This window comes from Canis lupus, chromosome X (genome assembly GCF_003254725.2).
Source record: "Canis lupus dingo isolate Sandy chromosome X, ASM325472v2, whole genome shotgun sequence".
NCBI lineage: Eukaryota > Metazoa > Chordata > Mammalia > Carnivora > Canidae > Canis > Canis lupus.
In genome coordinates, this window is record NC_064281.1 from 98,423,612 (window position 1) to 98,450,595 (window position 26,984).

At 39.1% G+C, this 26,984-nt stretch overlaps 1 pseudogene; it reads left to right on the forward strand.

Moving 5' to 3' along the window:
• Positions 1-12,120: 12,120 nt before the first annotated feature.
• Positions 12,121-12,920, forward strand: LOC112649096 (proline-rich protein 3-like; annotated as a pseudogene).
• Positions 12,921-26,984: the final 14,064 nt, after the last annotated feature.

Here is a 26,984-nt window from a genome sequence, read left to right on the forward strand (position 1 = left end):
TTACCATGGAGTTTGTTCAGAGAGTTGGAACAAATCATCTTAAGATTTGTGTGGAAGCAGAAAAGGACCCCGAATAGCCAGGAGAATATTAAAAAGGAAAACCATAGCTGAGGGCATCACAATTCCAGATTTCAGGTTGTACTACAAAGCTGTGGTCATCAAGACAGTGTGGTACTGGCACAAAAACAGACACATAGATCAATGGAACAGAATGGAGAATCCAGAAGTGGACCCTCAACTTTATGGTCAACTAATATTCGACAAAGGAGGAAAGACTATCCGCTGGAAAAAAAGACAGTTTCTTCAATAAATGGTGCTGGGAAAATTGGACATCCACATACAGAAGAATGAAACTGGACAATTCTCTGACACCATACACAAAGATAAACTCAAAGTGGATGAAAGATTTAAATGTGAGACAAGATTCCATCAAAATCCTAGAGGAGAACACACAGGCAATACCCTTTTTGAACTTGGCCACAGTAACTTCTTGCAAGATACATCCATGAAGGCAAGAGAAACAAAAGCAAAAATGAACTATTGGGACTTCATCAAGATAAGAAGCTTCTGCACAGCAAAAGAAACAGTCAACAGAACTAAAAGACAACCTACAGAATGGGAGAAGAAATTTGCAAATGACGTATCAGATAAAGGGCTAGTATCCAAGATCTATAAAGAACTCATTAAACTCAACAGCAAAGACACAAACAATCCAATCATGAAATGGGTAAAATACATGAACAGAAATCTCACAGAGGAAGTCATAGACATGGCCAACAAGCACATGAGAAAATGCTCCGTATCACTGGCCATCAGGGAAATACAAATCAAAACCACAATGAGATACCCCCTCACACCAGTGAGAATGGGGAAAATTAACAAGGCAGGAAACAACAAATGTTGGAGAGGATGTGGAGAAAGGGAAACCCTCCTGCACTGTTGGTGGGGATGTGAACTGGTGCAGCCACTCTGGAAAACTGTGTGGGGGTTCCTCAAAGAGTTAAAAATAGATCTGCCCCATGACCCAGCAATTGCACTGCTGGGGATTTACCCCAAAGATACAGATGGAGTGAAACGCCAGGACACCTGCACCCCGATGTTTATAGCAGCAATGTCCACAATGGCCAAACCGTGGAAAGATCCTTGGTGTCCATCGAAAGATGAATGGATAAAGAAGATGTAGCAGATGTATACAATGGAATATTACTCAGCCATAAAAAATGACAAATACCCACCATTTGCTTCGACGTGGATGGAACTGAAGGGTACGATGCTGAGTGAAATAAGTCAATCGGAGAAGGACAAACATTATATTGTCTCATTCATTTGGGGAATATAAAAAATAGTGAAAGGGAATAAAGAGGAAAGGAGTGAAAATGAGTGGGAAATATCAGAAAGGGAGACAGAACATGAGAGACTCCTAACTTTGAGAAAGGAACAAGCGATGGTGGGCGGTTTGTCAGCATACAGAATAACACCCAGTGCTCATCCCGTCAAGTGCCCACCTCAGTGCCTGCCACCCAGTCACCCCACCCTCCGCCCACCTCCCCTTCCACCACCCCTAGTTCGTTTCCCAGAGTTAGGAGTCTTTCATGTTCTGTCTCCCTTTCTGGTATTTCCCACTTATTTTTTCTCCTTTCCCCTTTATTCCCTTTCACTATTTTTTATATTCCCCAAATGAATGAGACCATGTAATGTTTGTCCTTCTCTGATTGACTTATTTCACTGAGCATAATACCCTCCAGTTCATCCACATCAAAGCAAATGGTGGGTATTTGTCGTTTCTAATGGCTGAGTAATATTCCATTGTATACATAAACCACATCTTCTTTATATACTCTTTTAAATCTTCACTTTTTTAACTTAATATATCTTGGGTATATTTTCATGTTCTTTATCCTGGAATTTAAAAGTATTTTTGATAGCTGCATACTAGAAATCCAATCTGTTTTCATACCTACCGTGGCTCCTCTTTTGAATCTCAACTCACAGTTACCTCTCCCTTTTTTTACCTCCTTTAATATTTGCATTATTATTTAGTTCCTCTACCATCTAGCACTTGTTATATACCATCTTCTATTTTCTTTTTTTTTTTAATTTATTTTTTATTGGTGTTCAATTTACTAACATACAGAATAACCCCCAGTGCCCGTCACCCATTCACTCCCACCCCCCGCCCTCCTCCCCTTCTACCACCCCTAGTTCGTTTCCCAGAGTTAGCAGTCTTTACGTTCTGTCTCCCTTTCTGATATTTCCCACACATTTCTTCCCCCTTCCCTTATATTCCCTTTCACTCTATTTTCTTTAATACATTGGTCTCTTATTGTTTCATATTAACTAATACTGTTTCCTTGGTAAGACTGTTTTATTTTGTTGTATCCCACCACCACAGTAAGAACACAGTGGATGCTTATCTACTTGTTAACTTCATTTGATTTTATAAATCTGGGCTTCTCAAATTCAGCAAGTAAATGCATACAAATGATATTCACATTGATTTCTCTTTAACTAGCCAGGAAATGTTTTTCTCACTACAATCTTAAAGAAAGAAAGAAAGCATGTTTTGCTCACATTCTGCACAGCAGCCAGCACACTGCCCAATCTCAATAATGTTAAATAAGAAAAGTCAAGATATATTAAACATTGCCCTGCAGTTCATTCTCTCTGCAGATGCCAGTATTTATTCTAACCCAAGCTTTCTCTGGCTTACAGTTGATTTTTATAAAGGAATTCATCTGTTCATCTGTCTCCTTATTTTAGGTCAAATGTGTTTACATGCAGGGATGGGGCCAGGGCAAAAATAGTTCAATATTTTTATTTTATTTGTTCATTAACAAATAGAAGTATTTTTTCACCAAATTAAAAAAAAAAAAAAGCTTTTCGGTAATTGATTAGCTTTCCCGACACATTCTCATTAACTTGTGCTAATCAACAGGCATATGTATAGAATACTTAATATACTTAACATAGAATATTCTTAGTATAAAACATATATTCCTAATTTCAATGTTGGTAACTACCACTTGTATCTTTTGACATTCCCCGGAAACATTCTTCTTTCTATACCTAAGAGAATGGCTTCACGCATGAAGTATCCTGTTCTGAAAAATCCCTCTGCATTTCTTCCCTGCTTATGCTAAACAGTATGTGTTTTATTAATATCCTGTGATTTCCCTATCTTTCAAGCTGCTGTATAATAGAATCTCTCTGCTACTGGTGAGCGGAAAGTATATCTTGCCATAAGATTTAGATTTGGAATGTGCAATCTTCTCAACAGGAATGCCAAATGCATTTGTTGTTCCCTTTCCAGTTGTTTTGTACACAGGCTTCTAATAGGATTGTGTCCAGATAGTTTTTGCTGAAGTATAGTGTAAATGTCTTACAGGAAAAGGATTTCTAATGTGACATAGACAGGAGCCTTCATGGCCAGCTGTGTGCTCCACTCTTTCTAGAGGAGAGCTTTGAAATTCCTCATGCAGAGCAGTGTTTAGAATAAATAGCAATGTATGATAACTCATAAGTTTCTCTGGCCTAGCTAAGATATAAATTATCATAGTGAGAACTCAAACTGAGTCTTGTATCTGAAATCCTTCAGTTGAGAGTCTTTTTAATATTACTCTATAACTGTGAAATATGTTAAAAACAAAACATATTCTGTACTACATGCACCTGCTTCTTACATGTTCTAGACTCACATCAGATGAGCCAGCAATACCTTCTCTGGCAGTCTTGTTGCTGGAAAATGTGGAAAGAAAATGTATCCAATGATGACACTGGAGGGATATAGGTCCATTTAGTTTAGATAAAACATAAGGAACATCAAAAGTCTACTGGAAGTGAAGTAATTTTAACGTTTTTAAACTTTTTCTAAGATTCACATTTATTCTTCTAAGAAACAAACTAAAGGACAGTACTTCTTCACAAAAGGAGGACATAAAGATGTTGGTAACTTCTGATTAAGCATGGCAGATTGAGTCTATTAAAATAATGCACATTAGATAAAAAATCATAAGACTGAAGAAAGTAGAAGAGGGAAAACAATAGAGAAATGCAAATAACATGGGGGAGTAGTTAAAGACATAATAAAACTTAGAAGATTGAAAGCTAAATGCATTAAAGGAACACAGAAACAGGATAGAGAATAGCAGTAAAACAGTCAATTTTTGTGTTCAGAACCTAGGGTAGAATCAGAAACTATAATCACCAGGTAATTCTGAAGGTCTAGATGGATGCATGTTTCAAAAAAAAATACAAGAGGAGTGTTTTATATTCTGTGTAAAGAACACTTAGACCTCTAGATCCATTCCTAATTCTGACATAAAATGGACAATATTGAAACAAAGGAATTCTGAAGTTGTAGATTATTGGCACAGCTAAGAAATGCAGATGCCACAACTAAAACTAGGATATTATCTGGGAGTCTACATCCTGAGTGTTGGAATACTCTCAGCCCTTTCTCCCTCAAGTTCTAGAGCACTGGCAACCAAAATTAAAATCCCAGGAAAAGAATTAGTGGATGGATTTCCACCTGAGCTGACTGGGTGACCCAGAAAAGATAATGCACATGCAAAGATTGCAATCAACTTTTTAGTGCCTCATTCCTAAATATGAAAAAAACCCTACAATGAAAACTTCTAAAATGAAAAATAGACCAAAACAAACAAACAAGTTTGGGAGTTTAGAGGAAACAGAGTTAGTACAGAGAGCAAAACAGGATGCCAGCAGCAGCAACAGCAGCATCGCCATGCACTGAACAATAAATCAATAAAGTGTTTGGAAGAAAAATTCAATGAAACTGCACAGAAAAAAGTAAAATGTCAGACTTTGGAAGCAACAGGAAAGATAAGAAAACAGTAGGAGGTCCTACTTCTGCATAACAGAATTTGCAGAAATGATTGAAAAGTAATCTAAAGAGAAGAAATTATCAATACAATCATAAAATGTAACTTTCCATAACTGAAGAATATGAGCTTCCATAATGAAGGTGAGAACCAAATTAGTAAAAGAAGGCTTATAAATAGCACATTATTGTGAATTTTAGACAACTGGAGCAACGGGAAGATCCTAAAAGTTTCCCTAGAGGAAAAAATAAAACAGAAAAACAAAGGTGGCATACAAAATATGTGAAACAAGAATAACATCAGTTTTCTCCTCTTAACTACAGAGAACAAAATGATGATTATCAGAGAGGAGGAGGAATGGGTGAAATAGGTGATGAGGATTAGCGAATGTACTTGTGATGAGCACGAGGTGTTGAATCACTATATTGTACACCTGAAACTAATATTACACTATATGTTAACTAACTGGAATTTAAATAAAAACTTAAGGGGATCCCTGGGTGGCTTAGCGATTTAGCACCTGCCTTCAGCCCAGGGTGTGATCCTGGAGTCCGGGAATTGAGTCCCACATCAGACTCCCTGCATGAAGCTTGCTTCTCCCTCTGCCTGTGTCTCTGCCTCTCTTTCTCTCTGTGTGTGTCTATCATGAATAAATAAATAAAATATTTTAAAAAATAACTTAAAAAAGAGAATAACATCAGTTTTCTCAACAGGAACACTGAAAGGTAGATGTTATTGGAGAGATATTTTTAAAATTCAAAAGGAAAATCATTTCCAACCTAAAAAAATTATATCTAGTTAAAGCATCAAACAAGCAAGAGGCAGAATAAATAATTTTCAGACATGAAAGATTTTTTAAAAATCAAACACACAGGCTTTCTCAAGAAGCTACTGAGGAATGTATTCCATGAAATCAAAACAAAATGGAGATACAGGAAATAGAGTTAGGCAAATACAGCACTTCAGATGATGCTTAAGAGAATTCCTCATATCCCAAGCTAAGAAATCAAAATATAATATGGAAAAATAAAAATTTTTAAATGTAAGTATTAGCATGCTTTTTAGAAATAGCAAGATAAATATCAAAGGAAACATCTAAAAGAGTTAAAATCTATTAGCCTAGGGAATGGTACTTGACGGTGGAAATGGGGTGGGGAGCTAGACTGCTGTTTTTCTTTCTTTGACTTTTTAAGCAATGGGCATGTATTATTTATCAAAAAAAATAAAAACTACATAAAAAAGAAATATGATGACTTCAAAGGGGATTTATTTTTGAGCCTCAACATCAACTCATCACATCTTAAGGTAACCATATGATTGATATGAAGAATCTAGCCACCTTTTATTAATATAAACCTTTCCAGAATAATCCAGCAGGTTTTTAATACCTTACTCACCAAAGTGAGATTTTAAGCTAGTTGAATACCTGTGATACAGAAAGCTCCTAAGTAATTTTGAGTTGCAAAAGTAAGCACTGGACTTTTAACTTCAGAAATGTCCTTTTGAGAAATCTTCCTATTATGCCTCCCATAAAAGTCTCTGTTCTTGATTGGTCCAATAAATAGGCAACATTTTGATCATCTGAAATTTCTTACTACACTCCCCCCCCAAAAAAAAGACACTATTCCAATAAAAAAAACACTAGCTATAAGCTGACTCTGATTGACACCTTACACACAGAGGAGAGTTGGGGGCTATGTTTGATAATTTGAGTACTCATTGCGTATAGTCTGTGGGAAGGGATGGTATAAAAAAACAGCTTGAGGGGATCCCTGGGTGGCGCAGCGGTTTGGCGCCTGCCTTTGGCCCAGGGCGCGATCCTGGAGACCCGGGATCGAATCCCACGTCGGGCTCCCGGTGCATGGAGCCTGTTTCTCCCTCTGCCTGTGTCTCTGCCTCTCTCTCTGTGTCTCTCATGAATAAATAAATAAAACCTTTAAAAAAAAAACAGCTTGGAATGAGAAAACTATGGCATCTTTTTTGAAGTCAATGTGAAGCTGCCATATCCATTTTAACAAAACTGCTTTTGTAGAGTTTCAGCAGTAAATTGTAGTAGATAAAACAGACTTTTGCATTATATTATACCCTCGTTCGAATGTCAATTTGGTCACTAAAAATATCTATTATCTTGGATAAATGACTTAATCCAAGCTTCAGTTTCATCTGGATAGCAGAGAGTGGAATAGTATGTACATTACAGTTAGTGTGAAGATTAAATGAGATAATATATGTAATGTGCTCAATATACTATATAACACATTGGAGTTCACTCAATGTTGTTTCTTACTTTTTAAAAATCACTCCCACTTGAAATTTACTATTATGAATTAATTTATTTACTATGACTAATTTAGTCTTTAGTTGCTACAAGGATGTTATTTCCTAAATCCTCATTTTTCCCCTTTAAAATTTTAGGGAAATGCTGCTGATACCAGTTTGCATTTAAACAGTCTCTTTCCCAATGAGGATATAAGATGAAAATACAGTGATTTAAATCCTCAAGTTTTTAACATTACCGAGGACTATATAGGAGAATACTTTAAAACACAGTAGTCTCCCCCAACTCATCCACAGGGGATATGTTCCAAGACCCCAGTGGCTGCCTGAAACTAAGGATAGTACCAAGCCCTATATATACTTTTTCTTATACATACGTATTCATGATAAAGTTTGATTTATAAAGTGGGCACAATATGGCATTAACAACAGTAACTAAAAAAATAGAATTATAATGAAAGTTATGTGAATATGGTATCTCTCTCTCAAAATATCTTAGTGTACTATACTCACCCTTCTTTGATGATGTAAGATGATAAAATGACTGCGTGATGAGACAGAATGAGGTGAATAATATAGGCATTATGAATCCACCTTAGACTACTATCGACTTTCTGGCACAATGTCAGGAGGAGGATAATCTGCTTCCGAACTGTGGAGGACCATGGGTAACTGAAGACTTGAATAAAGGAGGACTATATATAGTAACGGATGTGAAACACATCTTGAATTGTATCTATTACTGATAAGAATCTACCAGGGATCCCTGGGTGGCGCAGCGGTTTGGCGCCTGCCTTTGGCCCAGGGCGCGATCCCGGAGACCCGGGATCGAGTCCCACGTCGGGCTCCTGGTGCATGGAGCCTGCTTCTCCCTCTGCCTGTGTCTCTGCCTCTGTGTGTGTGTGTGTGTGTGTGTGACTATCATAAATAAATAAATTTTTTAATTTTTATTTATTTATGATAGTTACAGAGAGAGAGAGAGAGGGGCAGAGACACAGGCAGAGAGAGGGAGTACTTGAGTACTTGAGTACTTGAGTAAGATTAGGTGCTTCTAATCTTACTCTACAACTGTGGAGTCCTTAGTAATCATCATGTCTAGAGTTTCTATGCCTTCTTTAGACATTTTTGAACAAAAGTGTAGATATGATGTAAAACCTGTGCTTTCAGGGATGTGTGGGTGGCTCAGAGGTTAAGCATCTGCCTTTGGCTCAGGACGTGACCCTGAGATTGGGGATCAAGTCCCGCTTTAGGTTCCCTGCCAGGAGCCTATTTCTCCCTCTGCCTATGTCTCTACCTCTCTCTCTGTGTCTCTCATGAATAAATAAATAAAATCTTAAAAAAAAAACTATGCATTCATCCACCTCCAAAATTACATTATTTCCTTACATAGACAGGGACTTTTGTATGTTTTCTTGCTTCTATACTATGACCTTCTCTGATGCTTTTAATCTGTCTTCTTCCCCTTTTGTATGCAAAATTTCCATTTAGCAAAGTCTCTAATGTTCCAATTCAATATCTATGTATTGGTCATGTACTTAGTATCTGGACTACTATTAGATGACAAAGAAAAGGGTCATCCTTAAGGGACCTACACAAAAAAAAGAAAAAGATGTCCTAAATACATGCTATTGGTTGATCCTAAAAAGGTTTCCCTAGAAGTGTAAGAAATACCAGTAAGATAATATAGATCAATGCAAACATGGCCTATAGTATGTGCTCAATAAATTTTTGCTATTATTCCTTCAAAGTGTAATTAATTACATATTCTCTACTGTATTTACTGTTTTCTACTACTTGTATTTTATTTTTCTTATTTTTGTTTGATTACTGTTTGATTACTGTTTTATTTAATTACTTATTTTGTTTGATTACTGTTTGTTTTAATCACCCTTTAAGCTTTTTAGGATCAGAGCTCCCAAATGAATGCACTCCAGGGCAACTCTACAGAACACTACATATAGTGATTTTCCCATACCACGTTCTCAATAAACACTACTGTGGGTTATTATGAAGGAATTTTTAATATTTCTCTGCCTATGGTATAATTATATTCTGATTCTCTTCCAGTATTTCCAGTTCCTTCAATAAAACTTTTGTGTCTTTCTTTTTCTTTTTTTTTCCGACCTGTGTGTTGTCAGAATCAGCAGAGTAAGTGACCATATATATATGTGAAATAGTTGAGAGTCTCAGAAAGGTCTCTCTCTCTCTCATATACTAGCCCTCTTATTTCCCTAACATCTTTTAGTCCACATAGCAATGTCATGCCCATTATCTCAATTGATTACTGCAACATAGATCCTCCTTTGACAAATAGGAAAATTGAGTTTCAGACACTCAAATGACTTGCCCAAGGTCATTCAGTTAACAAATGTTGGGTCTCAGACCAGTTAAGAAATGTTGGGTCTAAGACTAAAGCTTCAAACCTGACGTGGTTTTCATTTGTAATTTTTAAAAATACATGTATTATTTGGGGCATGTGTAATTTTGTAATTTTTAAAAATACATGTATTATTTGGGGCATGTGGTGGCTAAGTCGGTTGAGCATTGGACTCTTGGTTTTGGTTCAGATCATGATTTCATGGTTGTGGGATTGAGCCCCACCTCAGGCTCTGTGCTTAGTGTGGTCTGCTTCAGATTATTTCTCCCTCTCCCTCTTCCCTTCCCTGTTCTCACTCTTTCTCTCAAATAAATAAAAATCTTTTTTAAAAAGGGTTTGAGTCTTTATAAAATTTCCATCTAACTCAGATGCTACATCCTTGGTTCATATTAGAAATACTAAACATGGGCTAGGACCTTGAGCACAAATGTGTTATGAATTTGTACATAAAGGTACTGCACCCTGGCCCTACTGCACACTTTCTGTGAATGAAAAGACACAGGCAGCCAGACTGCTACATTGAGCCCTCATCCTTGATGACTGAGAAGGGCTTTTCTTTTTCTTATCTATATTTTCCTTCAGGCTATGATATCATTCCCCCACCCCCTCCAAAGTCCATTCTTTCTTTCCTCAGGCTGATCTCATTTGGTCAACTGCATTAAATTTCTCATTTCTTCTCCAAAGAGAAAAAAGAAAAAGTCAAGAAGGAGAACAGAAAGGAGGAAATCACTAGATCTCAAGAATTATGATTTTGATACTCCATTTTTCATTTCAAACTCAGAAAGGCTGATAGAAAAGCCTTAACTTTTTTATTATTAAGGATACAACACAGCAAAAAAAAGCAACCCCAAGAAATATTTAATTTATTTTTTAAAGATTTATTTATTTATTCATCAGAGACACATAGAGAGGCAGAGACATAGGCAGAAGGAGAAGCAGGCTTCCTGAAGGGAGCCCGATGTGGGACTCAATCCCAGATCCCAGAACTCGATCCTAGATCCTGGGATTATGCCCTGAGCCGAAAGTAGACGATCAACTGCTGAACCACCCAGGCATCCCAAGAAATATTTAATTTAGATAAAATTCACACCAGGTTAATTTGAGTCCTGGGAAAATCAAAAGATTTTATTTCCTTAGCTGGATTGTAGTTCTCTCTGGAACATTAGAATAATTCTCATTAATGTTGATAGTCCCACTCTTTTAAATTTTTTTTTATTGGAGTTCAATTTGCCAATATTTAGCATAACATCCAGTGCTCATCCTGCCAAGTGCCCCCCTTAGTGCCCATCTTTCAATCTACAGAAGAGAGGAATATTGTCCAGTTACCTCTTTTACAGAGACTTGTGAAATTGGTCAGTAGCTCTCTTGGTTGTCCCTACGCAAGCCACATGCAACTAAAACTATTTTGTTTTCTTTTATAGAGCTTAAAAACAACCAGGACTTTGAAAATAACCAAATGAAACACTTCATAGTAGATTTTCTCTGGAAGCAAAATATCAGTAAAGACAGCAAGGTAGAAGCCTCCTGGACACTGCATATTAGTATAGTTCAAAGCTATCTAAAAAAGAGTTTCTGGATGGAATGAGATTCTTTCAGCAGGTAGGATAGAATTTGAAAATGCTTGTGGTGAGGAAGGGAAGGGTGAATAGGTGGTAATTGGAGAAAATAATTTGTACTGTTCTGATTGCCAAGTGGAAGGTTTTATTTTAGTATAGCATATCTAAGGAAGCCTTTATGATCATAATAGGACCTTAAAATACCTTGTGTAAAAATTGTGTCTTTGCTTTGAAGCACCTATTTTAATTTAACTGATTCAAAAATTAGCCATAGCTCTTTAGAAATTATGTTGGTAAGAAAAGCAGGTCCCTGGACTTGCATTTGAAAATAATTCATTGAACAGATTTCTAAGGATTCCACTGCACAGCCAGAGCTGTAAAATAATATCAGTAGCAGTTTATAGGAAAATGGAATGGGCCATGAAACTTAGAACTTGTAACATCTAGGGTGACAATAAACAAGGTGAGGTGAAACTGCCCTATATATCTTAGAATTACAGAAAAACTCCACCTTAATTTCTTTGGTATGAAAATAAAAGGGACAAATGAGAAAATATATATACTATCTACCTATGGTCAGATTTCTTGTCAGAATCTTGACTTTTTTTCCATTGTCTTTCTAAAATGTCCTGTGATCCATTTTCCCATCATTTTGTCTATCCAAATAGCAACTAACTCAGACTTCAATAGTTGTATTTAACATGTTTGAAAAGCTCCTTTTACTTATTATTAAGAATTCTGATGGCAAAATGGAAGCCAGCCATGCACTGGATAAAAGTACACTGGATTATAAATCAGGAGACAATTTTTGTCCATATTCTTCCTTGAGCAAGTGTCTCAATCTCTCTCTCTATCTATCTATCTCTATCTCTATCTCTATCTCTCTGCCTCAATTTCACCTTTTGTAAAATAAAGTGAATCAATTATATGTTCTTCAAGGTCCCTTCCAGATATAAAGTTCTATGATCTTATGGCCCTGTTAAAAAAATAAACAGCAAAAAGCAAGCTGTAGTTAAAGCAATAGCCAGGAAAAGTAACACATCCTCTTAAAGGTAAAACAAAGCTTCCTCACTACCCTCCAAATCCTGCTACAGCCATTGCAGCCATAGCCACAACCATGATGCTGAAACTACAGAAGCAGAATCAGCAGCAGCCACCACCACCACAACAGCCCTTGCTGCCAGAGCAGAAAGAGACTGGAGATGAGGAGAATTGGGAGTCCCATCCGACCACCCAGCTAGCTGGGCCCTCCCCCCATGGCCAATGGAAAGCCTGGTAACCCCAAGTCAGCCCCAAACTGAAATCCACCCACATTTCCACCATCAGTAAAATGAATAAATAAGTTGTGTGTGCATGCAATGGGATGCTATACTGCAATGAAAATGAATGAATGAACTGCTACAGGCAACCTGGATGAATCTCACAAACACAATATTGAGTGAAAGGAGCCAGACAGAAAAGAATGCAGACTCTCTTCACAGAAGTCCTCCAGGATCAAAGGTATCAATGAGTTCATAACTTCTGAGTCTCCTACCTCTTCCCAGGGGCAGAGCCCCAATTAGGAGAGGCCTGGGCCCTAGGTGTGGCCCATATAGTTGTGGGCTGGTGGGAGGCCAATACTAAACCTCCTTTTCCTGGACTGACCATGGGGGTCCTTCCAGGGGAAGCTTTCACAAAAAGCAGAGAAATCCTCGAAGGCTCAAAAGTTGGTCTTCTATCAAAAATACCTGCCCACCCAAGAATGGACCCCAAGTTATGGAAGACAAGTCCAACCGCTTTGTCTACCAACACTTTGCCAAAAAGGGCCACTGTTGATATGAGGACCTCTGTGCCTTCTACCACCCAGACGTCAATGGACCTCCTCTGTGAGACTGTGCCTTCCCATCCTGGCTGGAAGAAGCCCTTTGACCTAGTGGCCATATATTTCCCTATGGCTTTGTAACAGCTACTGTGAAGCTGTTCCATCCACCACCCTCAGCCAGTGACACCAACCCCCATATGCCACCTTCCCCATTTGGGGTCCAGAGTTGTTTCATCACTGGTGCCCAGTGTGTGGGCTTTCTTCTGATCCAGCCTCGAGACTCACCTTCATGACCCCATCTTTGCTTCCTTCAACTGCCTCCTGGATCCTCTTCCCCTTTGCCAACTGACTGCTGAACAAGAAATCTCTTTGGTGCTGTTTCTTGTACATCTGTCCACCCTGGTACTGTCCTCAATTCCTGAGACTCCTGGAGCAGTTTCCTATCATTCCCTTCTTCTAGCTGCTTCTTTTAAGTCCTTTTTATTTGACAAACCCTAGCCCCAAAGTTGCCAGTTGCTCTGTGAAACTCACCAGTTGACCTGGGATCAAGTACAGATGACTGGTGCAGTTACTCCCTGAAAGGCCACTCTCCCTACTTTTGGATTTTGTATATCTTATGTCAATAGCATGATCCCCACAACTCTTGTCTGTGATCACTATGCTTTGTGAAACTGTGCATCCCCTCGTACATAGCTTCTCAATGACTGTGGCATCATTGTGACTTCTCAACACTAGAGTAAGTTTTCTGCCAAAATGAGTGAGGTTCTTAGTGCCTTCTAGACTTTCCACACTTTCCAACATGAGAAAATTGTGAAACTTTCTGCAAGACTGCCTCCCTGATCTCCCCAGTCTCCTGGTGTCTGTTTTTCTGGGTTTGACACAAGCCCATGAGATGTCCTTTAAAGCCTCTGACTGGTCTATCTCCTCTCCAGCCCACTTTAGTTAGAGTACATCATTGTGAGGCCACCAGCCCTTTCATCTGAATTCTATGGATCTCCACTGGCCTACCTTTGGGTGGAACTTGGATGGTACTGTCGCCCTCATCTAGCCTTCTTCCCTATATCCCTGGAACTGGTTGTTTTCTGTGAAAACACCAGTGAACAGGCTCAGTTTTGAACTGGCCCTGAGGAAATGGCTAAGGGGTTGTGTGGGCAAGAGGGAAGGATGAGAGCCATTGGAGAACTGAGAATGATTTTTTTCTTTTTAACATTTTTTATATTAGTAATAAATGCAGTGGAAACCAAAAAATAAAAGTAAAGCAAAAACCAAAACATACATTGATAAGAAACCACAATAAAATGACTTGCTATGGAAAAATAATCTCATCCAAAGGAATAGAATAGTAATTCTACACTATTCATATTTTAAAAAGTAACCCTCTGCTGTTCCATGCACTAAGAGTCACTACAGATTGCTGTATTGTGGCCAGTTGATAACTGGTAATCACAATTAGTGGAAAGAAATTCAGCAATTCAGTGAAGCAAGATGATTAGAAAGTCATACTCACACAGAAGAGGATGCACTTAAGTAGAAGACATAGCTGGCTATGTAAGGATTTCTGCCTTACTGGGGCTTTGTGTTTGCTTTGCCTGGCACTATGTTCTTGAACAGAAAAGACTTTTAAGGCAAATGTTCTTAAAATATGTACTCACTGCAGGCACTAATGGCCTCAGTCAGGGTAGATACTCTTATTGAATCAAATAGGATTTAAAGACAGCAATCTAGAAAAAAGCATGGACTTGTCCTTTGTTCTTTCATTAACCGTAAATATTAAATAGTTATTTTTGTCTTCAGCTATCAAACAACAAAGTCATCTAGCATCTGCAACCATTGGAAGATTACATATGAACTCTGTGTTGAAAGAAGAGTTTACATGTTGGTTGTCATGATATCACATTTGGGCCCCAAGTTCTTTGAGTCTAGAGGGAATGTCTTACTTTTTTTTGTATCATCCCACAGTCTCTTACAGAATATATAGTATAATCTCATAAACTGTAGGCACCAAAGCTCTTATGTTAATAAAGAAGTTCTTGCATTTTCAGGATTAAAAGTTAGTAAAAAAAAATTGTCTATTATATACTGTGCTTGGTTTTAGTGGATACATAAGTACTATTTGTAATTAATAGGTTGGGTGTCCAAAGACACTGACATACCTAAGAACCTTAGGAAGATTTCTTAACTACTTTAAACATACTCAAATCTAGTTAACATGGTTAATTACTTAGAAAATATTTTTATATGCATGTAGTATAAAAGGTAATCTATGAAACCTATATGTAAGTTATTAATTGCATGATAGAAGTGTTTGAATTTCTGAGGTTTTATAAATACATGGCACCAAATCTTCCATGTTACGTGACTGTTGATTATGGTTTGCAGAGGCAGTGTCACGTGCACAGTGTTAGGACGCCCCCAACTCATCACATAAGAATGAGCATTGGACTTGGAACACCTCCTTATCTAGAGATAATTTGCGCAGGGTGCCTGGGTAGCTCAGTCGTTTAAGGGTCTGGCTCCCGATTTTGACTCAGGTCATGATCTCAGGGTCAAGAGATTGAGCCCCATGGTGGGCTATGTGCTCAGTGTGGAGTCTGCTTGAGATTCTCTCTCTCCTTCCTTTGCCCCTCCTCCAAGTCACACTCTCCCTGTTGCCCAAAATAAATAAATAAAAATATTTTAAAAAAGGAGAGATACAGGGTTCACAGCCTCTCCTGGGCTTTTCACCTTATATAAGAATAGCCTTTCCTATTGAAGAATCAATGATTATTCCTCTTTTCTGCTTAAACAAGTACATTAATGGCCCTCACACACACACACCAAGCTTTCAGTATCTCAGATTGCCTAGGGAGGAAGAGGTCCTTCTGCTGGAGCATGACAGTGGTTCCCGTTGGCTGTCCAGGACACCTACTGGCCATAAGAACTGATGTCCACTCTTGGAGCTGATATTGCTCTGTCTCATCTCTAGGTACATAAAGATTTAGCATTTAGCACTTGACTGTGTTATGTTTAGCACTTGACTGTGTTATGTTTTCCTTGGCAACTCCAAAACCAAGATGCAATGAACAGAAATGTTTGGATTTTTATACCTGGGGCTGACATGGTGATGATCTTTACTAATCCTTTATGTAGTTGAACTCCTTCCCTGGCATTGGTTACCAATACATGGTGTTCTTCTCAGCAGTTATAGATAATGATCATTAGATGATACTGATGCAAATAATAGAAATCATAAGGGTTTCAAAGTCAAATACCACTGTCTGTATATAAAAATTCTTCCTATGCCAAATAAAATATCAATTTCTTAAAGATCCATGGAAATATGAATAAAAATAGTACAAATAGTTAAAAGCTTTAGTTAAAATGTGTTTAATAATTGATTATAAAAGGTAAGAATAAAAAAATAATTAAAAAAATTTAAAAATAAAAAAGGTAAGAATAACAAGTTGGAAATAACCATATTTTCTTGGAATTCACAGTTCAAAAAGAAAGTATAAAATTAGTTGTCATACTTAATACTTGAAATCTTAAATTTGGGGAGCCAGCCATGGTACATCTTTTTTACTTTCCTTCTTGCATGATGGCAAAGTCCTCCCCATCAAGTTGGCTGCTTTGCATATCTCCTTCAGGTTCAATATTAATGCTCTCCAAAGCCCCAAAGGGCCCAAGAAGCCTTTATGTTAAAACCAATCTGCTCTTGCCAAATCTAAGCATCTAATTAGAATTACTGAACATGTATTAAATATTCTTTAAAAAAATAACATAAGGACTAGTCAATTTTAAGATCCAATTATATAGCATACTATTTCCTATTTTTCATTATATGAGAATATTAGAAAATTATTGATTGAGAAACTTTGGACTTCTATGCAATGATCTCCTTATCTCATTCCTTTTCCTTTATTTGTTTTCTTTTTAATCTCTTTTCTTTTGTAATACGTATCTTTTTTTTGGATTCTAAATCAAGAAAAAGACCAATAATGCAATCAGTTTGACTTTTGATGAAAAATGACATGGCAAAGACCTATTTATGACATTCAAAAACTGAAAATTATGTAAGTGCTTTGAAGATTGTTTACAGGATTTCCTAGAAAAATTAATATATAACCAATAATTATATGATTTCTCAGAGCTTGATGTATAATAAAACAGAACAGAATTTTTGTAGGACTTTAATATCACTTCAGTCACTACAGAGGTATGAATTTTTCAAATATCTTCCAAGGTTAGTACCACATTTCCATTCCTCCCCATGTGGAGTAATTGATAGGAGTTGGTGAGATAAGAAGAGAAGTAGAAATAGGGTTAAATAGTCAGTATTATAGACATAAGGGCATTCTATCTGGGGTCACCTCAGTGGAGTTGAGAATCTGCCTTTGGCTCAGGACATGATCCTGGGGTCCTGAGATCGTCTTACATCGGGATCCCCAAAGGGGGCCTGCTTCTCCCTCTTCAAAGCTGTGTCTCTGCTTCTCTCTGTGTTTCTCATGAATAAATAAATACAAATCTTTTTAAAAAGGGCATGCTATCCTGGCTAAATCAAATGTATTGGTATGATATGCATTTGCAAATCTGCATATTTTTCTAGGAAATCCTGTAAACAATCTTCAAATGGAAAAGTCAGTGTCAGATTGCTACTGCACATTTTAGGGTGACTGTATTGAAGCTAGCATGCATACAGCCTGGTTAGCAATCTGAACATTGGTTGATGAGAAGACCAAAAAAAACACCTCATATGTAAATATTCATTTCAAAGCCACCTTGATTGTCAACACATTTTGTCTCACAAATGTGAAGCTATACTTCCAATGAACACAACAAAGTGCTAAAACCCATTAGAAAGTACTTGTGAAATAGCCATGTTTTGAGACTTGTTTCTGATGATTTGAAAGGCGAAGGAAGTGCATAAAACTAACTTCCACCTGGACAGGGGGTTGTTTTCCCTGCTTATTTGAAATCAGAGCCAACAGTAATAAATGGTTCAGTATAATCCTAAACATTTTCTCTTCATTTAGACCAAACAGATTGGTAAGTCTGAATAAATAGGTCATTTGCCATAGAAGTGCTATGATACTTATACTTTCTATTGCCATATTCGAATACCCTTCATAGTTTAGTTGAACTACCATCTTTTGCACACTGATTACACAAGTATATCCTAAGACCATGGGTTAGTGCTAGTGGGTCTTAAAAATAATTATTCATTATAATTAATGACTACATGGCAAAAGCTTTCAGCCTGCTATGTTTGGCAGTTTACTTGTTCCCTACTAAATGCACTACTATTTCCACTTCATTCTCTGTAACTGCTCATTAGAATGGAGATAACAAGAAGCAACATCAAACAGTGGCAGATATGGTGCTATCTAATCTTAAATCAGAAATCTGAATTAAACCAAGCTCAACTGTGATTGAAGCATATGGAAGAATGACTCGAGTTCTAGGATACATTTAAAGATTCCTCTCTTGTATTTCTCTTGAAAAATTACTTTTCACATTTTCTTGAAAAGTTATATCTTATATTAGCACATGATCAACTTTGTTGCCAACTGGTTATAATAAGACAATAAAGTTATATGACCAAACACAAAGTGTGCTCATAGGAATTTAGCTGACGATACCAAAATCTAAATTAACAGTCACAAATTGTATTACTAATATAGTTCTGAATACGGCCACATACAATGAGACATTCACATTTACATGACATTTACTGATTAAAAATAGACATCCTGTCAAAAATCCAACCAAAGAAGCTTGCCATAGAGATGGTTCTAGCTATGCTACTGGATCACTAAATATATAAACCTGCCTTTTCTATTTATAAGAATTTTGATGGAAAGAAAACCTTTTGAGAAGATCAGCAATTGGATACACTCAAAATGCATGGTGTAGGTGTTGTGCCCAAGATTGTGAATCCGAGAAACCACCAAGGAGGCGACACCGATGCAAGCGCACAAGGGTTTATTAGCAAGCTCGAGCTTGGGTCCAAGTATACCCGACACAGCAGAGCAGGGACTTGGACCCCGAAGTGGGTTACAGCTGGGTTTTTTATAGTCTGGTCTAAGGTATTTCCAGAAGGGATGGAAGAATTCTAAGATGGGACTTTCTACCACGGGTGTGGGCTCTGTTGTCTTTCTGATACGGGATTACCTGCCAAAGACATTGAGGACATTCTGCAGTTTTTCCCATAAAGTTCAGCTCTTATTCACAGGGGCCTAAGATGGCTGTACTTGTGCTAATGCTAAACTTTGGGTGGGATGGCCTTAATTTTTCTCGGCCTCCACATTTCCCCCTCTCAAAGGAACCTAAGGAAGGACCCAATCATGGGTCCAGGTTGGTCTCAGAGTGAGACAGTGGGAATGATTAAATCATGATTCAAAACAACCTTGTTGCTGTTCTCGCTCCCGTTTACGACTAGCCAAACCTTTTCTGACTTTTGCCATAGATTCCCAGACTATTCCTGAGTGGTCAGTAAAGAAGCAACACTCCTCATCTGGGGCAACACATAATGCCCCCCCCCCCTTGCTTGCAAAAGCCTCTCTACAGTTAAGATGCTCCTATCTTTTTAAACCTTAAAAGACTTTAAAAGCAAGGCTGAAAAAAAATGAAAATAAATAAAATAAAAAAATAAAAGCAAGGCTGAATTGGGTGCACATTTTTAAATGGTTAATGGGGATTGGTTCTGGCACGAAGAAGACAGAGCATGAACAACATTAGTGGGGTAAGTGAGAACAGCACAGTCTTTTTTTTTAAATTTATTTATGATAGTCACACAGAGAGAGAGAGGCAGAGACATAGGCAGAGGGAGAAGCAGGCTCCATGCACTGGGAGCCCGACGTGAGATTCGATCCTGGGTCTCCAGGATCGCGCCCTGGGCCAAAGGCAGGCGCTAAACCGCTGCACCACCCAGGGATCCCGAGAACAGAGCAGTCTTAACAAAGTCCTTGCAGCTGGCCTGGCGTAGGTGTAGTGGACCCAGGGAGTAATCCTGCGACCTTGAGAGCGGTGGGAGTGGTCAGGATCACGAGATAGGGTCCCTTCCAGCGAGGTTGAAGTGTCTGGTGTCATCGGTATCTCTGCATGTACATGTACACCCAGTCACCCAGCTGGTATCGATGGGGGCCCGGGGGTGGCCCAGTCTCGTAGAGGGCCCTCAGCTTAGGCCACACCTGCTCATGGGTTCCTTTTAACATTTGGAGGGAGAAAAGGAGTTGGTGATCAAACTCAGCAAGCACCTCAGGTTTAGATATTGGTACGGCCCGGCGCGAGATTTACACCCTGTCCCCCGGATTCTCAAGGGCCAGCGAGAGCTCCCCGGGCACCACCGAACCGTGACGCTTCCAAGGCACAGGCCCCTGTCTCGGGCGAGCCCATTCCAGGGCGCCCTGCCCTTCACAAAGAAAAGAGAGCTCTCCCCGGGGCTCTCGCTGGCTTCTCCGGGATCGGTTGTGTTACCACACTGGACGCCTCACGGCGCCCATCTCCTCCACTCCGGATTCAAGGATCTTACCCCGACTCCCTTCCGATCGGTTCCAACATGCCAGAGGCTGTTCACCTTGGAAACCTGCTGCTAAACTGGGGATACTAGGTGGAGGAATACTGAACATGGCCTTGTAGGGAGTCAGTCCCATCTTATGGGGAGTTCCTCACCCTATATAGGGCAAAGGGGAGGAGAGTCACCCAGTCCCTGCCAGTCTCCAGGGCTAATTTAGTTAAGGTCTCCTTTAATGTTCTGTTCATCCTCTCTACCTGTCCTGAGCTCTGGGGCCATTATGCACAATATCATTTCCAATCTGCCCCAAGTACTAGTGCCACTCCCTGTGTTACCTTAGAGAGGAATCCTGGGCCGTTGTCTGATCCAGTCTTAACAGGAAAACCATACCTCAGTGAAATGTCTTCCAGCAGTTTCTTGGTCACGGTCTGTGCTGTCCTCTGCTCTGCAGATCTGGGCTTTTTTAGCTGAGGCCCAGTATCCTAGAGCCACAATGGTTTGTAGCAAGTCCCTGGTGCTTCACAGGCATGTGTCCTGTTCCTCCTCCACCAACAGGATATCAAACGAGGGTGCTTGGAACAGAACTCACCCAAGTAATCGTTAGAGTGCGGTTTCCGAACCGGCAGCAAGGGAGTGTTCCTTGCTGATTGGCAAGGCCTCAATATGCCCGAGTCCAGTAGTCACCATATGTGGGGTGTGATTCCCCTACATGCTACGAGAGGCATGGGGTATTGGCGGACCCTGACAGGGTCTTCCCCTGGCTTTAGTTCTATGTATATGGCCGGTCGATGCTGGGCCAGCCCAATTCCCCCAGTTTCTGCCCATGCTTGGGCAAATTCCCGCAGCCAATGGTCAATGCCAGTCATTGGGGCTGAGGGCGTTTGGTGGAGACAATATCCGTCTCCAACTCAGGAGAAGCACCTGAATAGGGTGCCCCTCCTTGTTTAGGATTTTTGCCCCTTCGGGTGGAAGAAATTTGTATCCCCATCTTGGTGAGCAAATCCCGACCTGACCATGAAGGAATGGGATACCCAGCCCATGCTGAGATCCACAGTTCTTTGGGTAGTCCATGAGTACTGTTTGGTGCCCGTGGCCCCTTGCACCCATGAAGTCTTGTTTGCCAATTTCCCTTGGGGTTGTAATAAAACCGAATGTTGTGCACCAGTGTCCACTAGGAATTCAACAGGTTGCCCCTCCACTCTGAGAGTTATCCTGGGCTCGGGGAAGGGTGCTGAACCCCGGCTCCCCTAGTCGTCCAGGTCATTCATATCCAAGATCTTGGCAGGGGCCTTAGGTCTTTTGTTAAGACAGTCTTTCACCCGGTGGCCCTCTTTTTTGTAGTAAGCACATTGGTTTTTGTTCAACTTAGGACGCTCCCAACGGGGACCAGGGCCATCCTCCTTACCTGTCCCTGAAGCCAGCTTCTTGAGGTGCCTCCGTCTTTCCTGTGGTCATCCACGGTTGTGGCCAGCAGGATCCTGGCTAGGTTTCAGGTCTGCCGGTCACTTAGTTTGGTTTGTTGCTCTTCCGGACTTATAGACTCTTTCTGCTACTATAAGTCCTGCAAGCTTTTCTCTCCTAGTATTCTCTCTAAGAAAGCTGCAGGACTCTCGTCCTTACACTGTCTTACCTCGGCCAGATTGGTAGGCTTGCGCTCGGCAGCCTGGAGACCTGCCCCTAGAGTCTGGCAGTGGACGCAGAGTCTCTCCTTACCTTCAGCCGAGTTGTGCACTTTGGGGAGTAAAAATGGTTTTAGCCAAGAAGGGGAATTCTCGATCATGTCCTGCCAGACCAGGATGTAGGGCACCTGGTCAGGGTGGCCATCCGGTTTGTCCCTGAAGATCACGGCCTTAACCTGTAAGATAATAGGTAGGTGAAATTTCCTTCTCGGGGCCATCCCACATCAAAGGTTGGCCATTCTGATATGCAATAAATTTGGAATCTCTCTCTCGGTATGTCTATGCTGAGAATACGAGCTCTTTCCCTAACATCCGAGAAGTGGGAGAGCATAAGAGACAAGGGTGTGGTTTGTGTCTGCCCCATTATGTCCCCCGACCACACCAAGGCACAGACAGTTATGACAGTTAAGAAACAACACAGTCAAACGCACAGTTAACAAGAACACAGTAACACAGACCAGCGCGCAAACAGGTATCAAGAACACAGTAACAGACAAACGTTCCATTGCGGCTACAGAGACAAGACAGAAAGTAATCCGAAGGGCTGGCAGCCGTCCCTCCTTACAGATGAGGACCCCCGTCCTCCTTACAGATGAGGACCCCCATCCTTACAGATGAGGACCCCGTCCTCCATACAGATAAGGACCCCTGTCCTCCTTACAGATGAGGACTCCTGTCTTCCATACAGATGAGTTCCTCTGTCCCACTTACAGATGAGGACCTCCGTCCTCCTTACAGATGAGGACCCCGTCCTCCAGGCAGGGGCAAGGGACGTCTCCTCAGGACCCCCGGTCAACGGCCTGCCAGCCCATTCACCTAAGCCAATGCCGACCTAATACAGATTGGAATTCCTACAGGTTAGAGCTCTCAGAGAATATGCGCGCAAAAGGTGGAAAAAGTTGAGTGCACTCACCATGCGTGAAACCCTCCAGATAGGGTCCTGGAGGTCTCTCAGATCCCAGATGAGCCCCCAAATGTTGTGCCCAAGATTGCAAATCCGAGAAACCACCAAGGAGGCGACACCGATGCAAGCGCACAAGGGTTTATTAGCAAGCTCGAGCTTGGGTCCAAGTATACCCGACACAGCAGAGCAGGGCCTTGGACCCCGAAGTGGGTTACAGCTGGGTTTTTTATAGTCTGGTCTAGGGTATTTCCAGAAGGGATGGAAGAATTCTAAGATGGGACTTTCTACCACGGGTGTGGGCTCTGTTGTCTTTCTGATACGGGATTACCTGCCAAAGACATTGAGGACATTCTGCAGTTTTTCCCATAAAGTTCAGCTCTTATTCACAGGGGCCTAAGATGGCTGTACTTGTGCTAATGCTAAACTTTGGGTGGGATGGCCTTAATTTTTCTCGGCCTCCACATAGGAAAGTTGGGAGTATTGCATTAAATGAACACTTTTTAAGCTGTCCTTATACTGGGCTACTAAATTGATCATTTGTACTGGATTATAAAATCAAGTTACATTGTGGAAAGAAACATTCCTCCAACTGGTTTCACAGATGTTTTAATTGAATATCTTTTTAGGGTGTGTAATGTAAGAAACTAAGTTGGTCATTTCAATATATTTAAATGATCTATGTAGGGGCACCTGGGTGGCTTAGTCAGGTAAGCATCTGTCTTCCTCTCAGGTCATGATCTCAGGATCCTGGGATTGAGCCCTGAGTTAGGCTCCCTGCTTAGCGGGGAGTCTGCTTCTCCCTCTCCCTCTTCCCTTCCCCCTACCCTACTCATGCCCTTTCTCTCTCTCTCTCATATAGATAAATAAAATCTTTTTAAAAATAAAATAAAATAAAACAAAATAAAGTATTTATGTGTAGATGGTCTGAATGTTAAGATAAAGCATTAAACACTGATATCACAACAGTTCAAAATCTTGGGTGTTATAATTAGTTCTGTCTCTGGCACTATTATGCACAATTCTAATACATAGGACTAGAAACACTGGTAGGCAAAGAGATTCTCAGTTTTGGATTCCTACCACTTTTTAAATCTAGATGCTAAACAGTAGAATAAGTCATACCAACTCAGAGTTAGAAATCAGACCTATTCTAAGATCATGACATCATGTTTTCTAGCAAAATGTTTTTACCTACTTGACTAATCCTATTTTAAAAACTCTTAAATAGCTCACAGGGCAGCACTTGTAGCTCTCACCTTGATATAAATGATTTCATTCTTAATTTAATTCTGTGACAGTTCAGATCTTAAAAAGCAATCTATTGTTCCCCTGTCACACTTAGAAAAGACTGATACATCCAAATATATACTACCTGGTTCATACCAAAAAGTTGGCTATATCTACAGGAAATTAATACACTGGATGATTGAGTCTGTTATATAAATTCAGAAAAAAATTAAGGAAAGTTATCCAGGTTGATGATTTAGGGCTAGAATAGTCAAAAATTAGTTTTGTGAAATGGGTTCCATAAGATGTTTTGTAGATATATCATGTATTATCATATTTATTTCACTTTATTAGAATCAATATAGCATTCAGCTTTTCAAAGAAAGCTTTGTTTTTTTAGAGCAGTTTTCAATTTACAACAAAATTGAGGGTAAGGTACAGAGAGTTATAATATACCACTTAGCCATACACACACATCACCCACCAAAACAGTATATTTTTTACTAACAACAGCATCCTAATCACTCGATGCCATAGTTTAACTTAGGGTTCACTCTTGGTGTTGTACATTCTATGGATGTGAACAAAAGTATAATGACATATATCTGTCATTATAATTTGATACAGAGTATTTTTACTGTCCTAAGAATCCTCTGTGCTCTGCCTCTTCGTTATCCATTCGCAATACTGGCAACCACTGATCTTTTTATTATTTCCATATTTTTGCCTTTTCCAGAATGTTATGTTCTTGGAATCATACAATATATAATAACCTTTTCAAATTGGCTTTTTTCACCTAGGAATATGCAATTTACGGTTCCTCCATGTCTTTTTATAGCTTGATAGTTCATTTCTTTTTAGCACTGTATAATATTCCATTGTTTCAATGTACTACAGTTTATCTATTCACCTACTGAAGGATATCTTGGTTGCTTCCAAGCTTTGGCAATTATGAATAAAGCTGCTATAAACATCTATGTACAAGTTTTTGTGTGAACATAGTTTTCAACTGCTTTGAGTAAATACCAAGGAGCATCATTGCTAAATCCTATGATAAGACTATGTTCAGTTTTGTAAGATACCACCAAACTATCTTCAAAGTGGCTATATGATTTTGCATTCCTACCAGCAATGTAGGAGAGTTCCTGTTGTTCCATAGCCTTGCCAGCATTTGGTGTTCAGCATTTTGGATTTTGTCCATTCTAATAGGTGTGTAGTGGTATCTCACTGTTGTTTTAATTTACATTTCCCTGAGGGCAATGATGTGGAGCATCTTTTATATGCTTATTTGTCACCTGTAGATTTTCTTTGGTGAGACGTCTGCTAAAGTCTTTGAACCATTTTTTAATCAAGTTGTTTGTTTTCTTATTAAGTTTTAAATGTTTTTTTTTATATTTTGGGTAACATTTATTATTAACTTTTATTACATGTGCCTTTGCAAATATTCTAGTATGTGGCTTGTCTTCTCATTCTCTTGGCATTGACTTTTTAGAACAGAAGTTTTTATTTTTTTTTATTTTAATTTTAATTTTTTTTTCAGAACAGAAGTTTTTAATGAAGTCTAGTTTATCCATTTTTTTCCATGAATTATGTCTTTGGTGTTGTATATAAAAGGCAACACCGGGATCCCTGGGTGGCGCAGCGGTTTGGCGCCTGCCTTTGGCCCAGGGCGCGATCCTGGAGACCCAGGATCAAATCCCACATCGGGCTCCCAGTGCATGGAGCCTGCTTCTCCCTCTGCCTGTGTCTCTGCCTCTCTCTCTCTCTCTGTGACTATCATAAATAAAAAAAAAAAATTTAAAAAAAAAGGCAACACCATACCCAAGGTCATCTAGTTTTTTTTCTGTTATCTCCTAGAAGTTTCATAGTTTTATATTTTACATTTTGGTTTATGATCCAAATTGAGTTAATCTCTGTGGAGGGTATAAAGTCTGCATGTAGATTCATTTTTTCATATGTGGATATCCAGTTGTTTCAGCACCATTTGTTGAAGAGACTATCTTTGCTCCATTGTAGCATTCACTTTTTTTTTCAGTAATTTTGATTTTGTGTTAGTGATGCCAGTAGCAATTGGTACTCCATTCTGTCACTTCAGATAATAGCTGCATTTCCATTTACTTTTTATTACAAATCAATAATGCAATTAACATAACAAGATCTCCAGAGATATTTATGTAATTATTGCTTTTATAAAGAACCACCACATGTGAAGATGTAAAGTAGCTTAAAACAAAATCATAAAACAAATTCCAGGAAACCACTCTTCAGGAAAACAAAATAGTGTATCTTTTACACAACCAGTTTTAAGATTTTTTAATAAATGAAGGTAGACTAGCACCAACCAAATCAAAGAACTTACTCTATTCATTGAAATAATCAACACAATCCAGTTTGGGTTCCCAAAAGAAAATGTGTTTTCAGTTATGTTGATACTATTTTAGACCATTAATTCCTTTATTTTGTTTAGCTTTCAGAAAACAACTTCAGTACAAGAATAAGAAACTAAGCAGTGTGACCATGCATATACACCACTTACTATATTAATCAAATGAGATTTATAACCAATTTAATCTGATATATATTTAATGGCATTCATGAATTGTTTGCAGGACAAGTAGGCATAAATTGTAAGTACTTAGAAAACCTCTCTCTCTCTTTCTATCTCTTTCTCACACACACATACACACACACATACATTTCTTGTCTCACTTTTAGATCTCCCATATCTCAAACACCTTTTGAATTATTTCATAGACTGTGAACTAAAGACAGTGAGGGGCAACAGCTTAGTTTCAAATCTGGAGAGGGGATATGTTCTTTTTTTTTTAAG